General features: G+C 46.5%; 1 protein-coding gene across 1 annotated transcript in view; it reads left to right on the top strand.

Moving 5' to 3' along the window:
* The first annotated feature begins 658 nt into the window (after positions 1–658).
* Positions 659–6952, top strand: part of jade2 (jade family PHD finger 2) — a 162024-nt gene continuing 155730 nt past the window's right edge. The window contains exon 1 of the mRNA XM_076101398.1: positions 659–1651. The gene's annotated coding sequence lies outside the window, so the exon portion shown is untranslated. The remainder of the gene's footprint in view (positions 1652–6952) is intronic.

Genomic DNA, 6952 nt, shown 5'->3' with positions numbered 1-6952 from the left:
GCCTTCGCTTTAAACTTCGGGCACCGGCTGCAAATTATTTGGACAGCAGTCATCGGTGAAGGTGAGAATGAATAAAAAGTAGGTGGATGGATTGTGGTTGAGATCTAACTATTAATACAACACAGGTGTGTACAGTGATGTTTCCTGCAGTCTATGGATATGTCACAGTATAATACAGCATTCATATTTTTACAATGAGTACACCTGATGTTTAAGTTAACATGAAGCCATTTTTAGGCGATTTAGGTTATGATTTAGGTGACATAATTTTTTTGGAGACCTTTTAAAAAAACGTATAATATGCAGATATTTCTCAAATTCATTGAATTTTATTTGTGCAATTTACTCTTCTCTTCTTTCAGGGGCATACATATTCGAACTAAATCAATTTAAAACATATACATTTGAAAGCAGATGCACTGTTCATCGCATGACGGAGTCCTCCATTAAGAAATAAACCTTAATTGTTTTCATAAACTAGTTATTTAAACCACGGATGCATCTGTTTTTTTTATTTTTTATGTCCCATTCCCTCCCCCCCCCCCCCCCCCCTCCTTAAATGTGAGCCTGTTCTGCTGACGGAGTGAGTGAGTCAGGTGAGGGTTCAGTCCCCATCCTCTCCTCTCCGAGGCGCAGTAATCTAGCATTTCTCAGAGTAGGAAGTGCAGTTTGCGGTAACAGAGAATTGAAAGTACGCCATAAATATGGCGCCAAAAGAGTTTTCAAGCTGATGATAAGAGCTGATTTTTTCTTCCCCCCCCGTGATGTCTTTTTTTTGGGTGTCTTCTTTCTTCTTCCTCGGGGGTGTGGGGAGAGGTTGAAAGACGAGACCCGCCTGTGCATTTTAGTGCGAAGAGCCGTGCGTGCACGTCCACCGGGTTAGAGGAGTGGAGGCGAGGCACGGCGGCAAGTGAAGACCGGGGGGAGAGCTCCGCGTTTTATTTTGGAAGGAGGGACGTTGCGTAAACTGGCTCGCGATCTTTTCTGACTCATCGTTTGGAAATAAAGCATCCTTTTTCTTTTTTCTTTTTTTATTTGATCAACCCTCCTCCTCTTGCTTCTCTGTCTCCCCCCCCCCCCCTTCCCCTTTTCCTCGCGTACCGCTGGCACCGGAGAGGAAAACATCGTCGGATTCTTTTTTTTGGACACCACGTTTGGACTGCTTTTTTTTTTTTCTGCAAAATGCGACATGCTTTCCTGTGAGCGGTATGTTGTGCGCACCTCGCAGGCTGCTATACCGTGAACAGCAGCAGGACCAGCGGCGGACACCAGCACCAGCACCACAACCACACGCTGTTTGTTGGTGTTGTTGTTGTTGACGACTTGTAGAAAAAAAGGCTGCAACTCTGTCTGGCTGCCACTTTTGGATTTTTTATTTCGGATTTGGACTCGGCGGCCGGTCTTTGCAGAGCCGACGCGCTGTCAACGCAGACCGCGCGGAGGAGGGAAGGGGAGGGGAAGGGACGGTCCTGTCACCCAAACGTGGAAGCCGGAGTCGGGGCTGCCAGGGCACCGAGTGGGCAAACTGAACTGCTGAACCCTCCTCCATAAAACTACATGTGCCAGGCTCCCAATGATCTCCTAATCTCTGGGAATCGCCCGCCGTGCAGGACCGTGGACGTCTCTGCATCCGAAGCTGTCTGCGATCAAGGTAAACAGAAACATTCTGTAATAATGTGCGGGATGAAAATAACGGAAAGTGGGAGTGTTGCAGGACTACTGAAGTCCACTTTGCTGCTGCTGCTGCTGATGCAAGTGCTATGTCAGTGCTAGGCTAGCAGCAGGGCTCCGTACGCACTTTTTTGCAGCGGGTTTGTCAGTCACAGCAGCAGGGGCGCTTCCACGGTGTCGGAAGCGGTGCATGCGGGTCAAGAAAAAGAGGTGTTTGCGTGCGTGCGTGTGTGTGCGCGCGCGCAGTGCAACGAACGCAAATAACCCGTTTGAAGCCAACGCGTAGTTAGTGCACGCAGGGAGAGGAAATGATCCGGGTAAACTTGGCCGCGTTGTAGCTCTGCAAAAAAAATCCCGTGAACGTGAACGCGCCCCGGTGGGAATCAAGTGTGAGAGCGGGCACTTGGAGAGTGTCCAAGTGTGGTTATTTATTTATTTTTGCGCGTAATTGCGACAAAATAAGGGGCCATTTGCGGCGGCGTGGAGAGGAATGTGAGTTGTAACTTGCAGGCGAATTTGAAAGCAGGAACACACACACACACACACACACACACACACACACACACACACACACACACACACACACACACATTTGTCGCCACGCATTATATATGATATGAAGTTGTGTGACGGGCTAGGTTGCGTGGAAGAGCAGCAGGTCTGGGTGCAGGGTGGAGGCACCCGCACAGTCCCTGGAGGATGTTGCAGGGTTCCTTCACTCAGTTAAAAAAAAAAGGGAGGCGAGAGGGGGAGCAGCTCTGCTTTTAGGAAGGCTGAGCACGCAACCACACGCACACACACACACACACACACACACACACACACACACACACACACACACACGCATATCAAGGAATTAGAGCAACTCCTCTCTGCCTCCTTCACCCTCTCCTCCTCCTGCTTCATGCTGTGCAGAGCTGGCTTTAGAGGAGGGGTGAGTGGCTGTTGTTTATCTCCTTTAAGTCAGAGCTCTGTCTGTATCCCTGGGTTGGTTGGATGTTTTGAAAAACAAAACAAGGACATGTGGATGCAGATGCTGATGCAGGGAGTCAGGTGTGAGCAGGATTAATGGGGTGTAAGTGGGGCATCTGCCTCTGGTGTGATGTTCAGCTGCACGTTGTGGCCACCTACTCCTCATAATTGCTTCGGGGAACCTGTAAAAGAATTAAGCCACATTTTTATTTTTTATTTTTTTCAATTTTTGATTGCACACGGGAAGCTGAACTGGCTGCAGTCTTGAATCAATTAAACTGAAATCGTCTGGGGACTTGTTAAATGTTCCCAGTTGTGACAGGAGCCCCCCTCTCCCCCTCTTGCCACCCTCACCCCTCTCTTCCCACCATCACACACATACACACACACACACACACACACACACACACACACAGACACACATTCGTCCGCGTACACAAGCTTGATTTGTGCACCAAAAAAACTCGGTGTGCCTCTCGCTCACTCTAAACACATATTCAAGTACAGATGCACGTACACTCTTCAAACTCTCTCAACACACACACACACACACACACACACACACCCCTCCTGCTGGGTATGAAACCGGAGATGAGTCATGGTGTGTGGGGGCATAGCAACTCTCTCTCTCTCTCTCTCTCTCTCTCTCTCTCTCTCTCTCTCTCTCTCTCCCTCTCTCTGTCTTTCATATCTCTTCCTGATGCAGTGCTATCTTGTTTTCACTCATCCACCCCCCGCCCCCTGCCTTACCCCCCTCCCCTCCCTCCTCCCTCGAGGCTCGCCTCTCTCGCTCAGAGACAGCGGTTGTTTACAAGGCGAGTGAACAGCGATGAGAGCTGTTTTCATTTTTGACGACAGCCCCCCGCCCGCCCGGCCAATCACCCATGTTTCAAATCCTTCATTCGCCATCCATCCCTTTTTTACTTTTTATCCTTCTGTTCCATCCATCCTCGGCTCTTTTTTTTACTCCCCAACCTCTCATCCTCTCATCCATCCATCACCCCATCTTTCTCCTCCTCATCCTTCCCTGTGATTTTCTCTCCCTCCTCATCTGACTTAGCCAGGAGGAATGTGTGTATGCATGTATCAACTCTCCCTGTACATTATGTCATGGGAAACTCCAGCATGCAGACCTCTTTAAGCCTCACGAGTGTAGCGTAGCGTGTGCATGTGTGTTTGTGTCTGCTGCGTTAAGCGCTGAGCCGGGATTGGCTGGGAAAGGGGGTAAGGACCCCCACGTGGTGCGTTATATCGCATTAGCTGCTACGTAGTGAAGAGGAGGAGGAGGAGATGGGGGGGGGGTGTTCATGAATGGACCGCTGACGTCACGTAAACTGTACCTTCCTCACACACACCCCTCCCATGTGCACATACATGTTTTTTTACACACATTGATAAAGAAGGGTGCAGGGCAAATGTGTGTGTGTGTGTGTGTGTGTGTGTGTGATGCAGAAATACATGTTGGATAAGAAGGATGGGAACCAACTGAGCTGAAGGATTTCTGTGTGTGTGTGTGTGTGTGTGTGTGTGTGTGTGGCTGCCTGGAGGCGGGTTGGCTAGCTGTCATGTCATCAGCTCTCTGCTGCGCTCTGCTCTGCTTACTTACTAACTAACTAACCAGCATGTTAGCCACAAGGGTATTACTACTAGCTGAGTAGGATGTGTGTGTGAGTGTGTGTGTGTGTGTGTGTGTGTTGTTTTTGGTGTGTAGTTCCATGTGCTGTGATTTAGTAAGTCGAGAACAGACCGGTATTGGATTTCCGATATTTACACCGACAAATGTGATTTATTGTAGACAGAATGAGCAATAAATAATATGTTCAACATATAGTAGTCTCTTAGACTTGATTATCTTTGATAAAGTGGGAATTTATATTATATAAAATTTGATGTTTAGAGACATATAGGACTTATAATAAAGACTCATGATAAGAATATATCTTTTACTACACTTAGACTTATGTTAAGGAAACGTAAGCCGTGTTTCCAATCAATTGTCAAGCACATTTTTAATATAATAAATGTGCTTGATGCACTACTAGTGACACAAAAAAAACATGCGAACATAACCTGTGAGTGCGTTCAGTTCGTGTGGTTGCTCTGTTTAGATCTCTGCAGTCTGTGTTCTACCGTACACGTTTTTGCAACATGAAACCATCCACGTGGTGGATTAAAGGCTGCAGGCAGGTTGTTCTGCATTAACCCGTGTGTGTTTTGACAGTGTGTGCTCTCAGTGGATGACCCTGCTGTGGTAGAACCTCATTAGTGGGTTCTTGAGTGTGTGTGTGTGTGTGTGTGTGAATGCTAACCCGCTGTTCAGTGGGCAGGAGATGACGTCAGACTTCAAGGGGAGAGGGGGATGTTTTAATTTTCACACTTTTTTTTCTCCTGCCCCTGTGATTCAGGCGTGTTTATAACGGATACTTTCAAAGTCTGCACACCTGCACACATCACTGGTGAGGAAGGAAATGGTACACACATATGTGTATATATATATATATATATATATATATCGCAGGATGACTTTTGCAGGAGTAATTGGAATATGCTCCATAACTCTTCGTCCCTCGCAGACTGAATAAGAGCAGTGGGGCGTTCGGTGCAGCAGATGGTTTTTCAGATGAAATTAATGATCCGTTTTACTTTTTTTGTGATAGTTCACAGCGAAGTCTATGTTGTTTCCACAAAGTTGACAGTGATATCATTAGAGCTCTTCTCACCAAGATTGTGTTGTAATATCTCCTGTTCCTACTGTATGAATACAAATCTTTTATATTATCGATATTTCTTGAATGTTACTCGTTAAGCACAAATGCTAAATTTGAGGATTTTGGGTTGTATATCAGTGAAAGTGGAATATTTTGGGGTTTTGGACTGTTTGCATCCTCATACAACAGGTCGTATGATATCTTACAAAAAGTGAATCCTGAATTTTTGTGTTTTTTCTTATGAAAGTCAGCGACAAGTTTCAATTTTTGCTTGTTGCATGAATACAGTATTTTCAAAATAAACTTCCATCTTCACAGGGAAACTAGTAAGTTAGGTTTAGGAAAAGATCATGAAACACTTGGTTCGGTTTAGGCGCCAAAACTACTTGATTTACGTGACAAATAAATCAACGTGGACTTGTCGTTTCACACAGGGAACGAACAGAAGTCTCCTGGGAGACAGACCCAGGTCTTGTTTGACCTCCTCTATGTGGTCTAGTTCATGATTATGTGGATTACAAAACGCATTCTTTTTTCGTGGGTTTAGCTTGTTGGATTCTGGGACACTGGCCTTTTCATTAAGCATCTTCAAGTACCTCGGACTTCAGTCCACGAGAAATCTGTCAGCCAGCAATTCGTTTACATCTAGAAAAATTCATTTTTAAAAATATGGTTTTATCCATTTTTCTTATCTCAGACTATTCTCTCTCAGTCCGCCTGCTGCCTCCTGCTCTTCTTTAGGGAAAAAAATAATAAAGTCTGAAGGCGGTATAAGCGCAGTGATGGACAGGCTGACAGATGCTGCTTGAGCTCCTGATGGGAAGAGTTTCAGGAGTGTGTGTGTGTGTGTGTGTGTGTGTGTGTGTGTGTGTGTGTGTGTGTGTAGGGAGCGGGCGAGTAAACAACAGACAGAAACAGTATGTCAAACCTTCATTTGGCTGTTTGAACACCCGGTGATCCAAGATGGAAATAAGCTTCTGACTCACAGTGTTGGAAGATTTAATTTGTGCTTAATGTGTATTTAAAACCGTCAAATATAATTAAAATGAATACAAAAGAAGGCAGACGAGCTTTTACTTCAGCTGAGACGATAGAGGGGAAAGTTTGCAGACAAATAAGTGAAGGCGACAAATGAGAAGACGGAGAAGGTGAAGCCAGCGGGGACAGAAGGTGGAGGAGAGGAGGAGAAGCAGGGAGGGTCAGGATGACAGACGACAGGAAGTTGGGGGGGGGGGGGGGGGAGGTGGAGGTGCAGGTAGATAAACATGGAGGTGGTAGTCGGGGTTGCGGGGAGTGAAGGGCAGAGCGCTGCTCATCCTCCATCTCTCTCTTCCAGGAGCTAATGAACTCCTGATAGCAATGGATCAAACCTCAATCCCTCTGTGTTTCTTTCTCCCTCCCTCCCACCTGTCCTCCCCCTTTTTGCACTCTCTCCTCCTGGCTTTTTTGGCAGCGCCCCAAGCTCGCTGGCTCCGACTCACCTCCTTCATTGTTTGTCAGCAGATTTCAGGAGACGGAGCGGGAGGCTTAGTTAGAAAATTATTTGGACCTCAGCCTTCTTTTTCTTCTCCTTCTTTTTCTTCTCTCTCTCTCTCTCTCTC

Source organism: Anarhichas minor, unplaced genomic scaffold (assembly GCF_050575085.1).
Source record: "Anarhichas minor isolate MPS153535 unplaced genomic scaffold, ASM5057508v1 ptg000027l, whole genome shotgun sequence".
NCBI classification, from domain to species: domain Eukaryota; kingdom Metazoa; phylum Chordata; class Actinopteri; order Perciformes; family Anarhichadidae; genus Anarhichas; species Anarhichas minor.
Note: the sequence above shows the minus strand (reverse complement) of the source record. Positions and strands in the feature narration are given on the sequence as shown.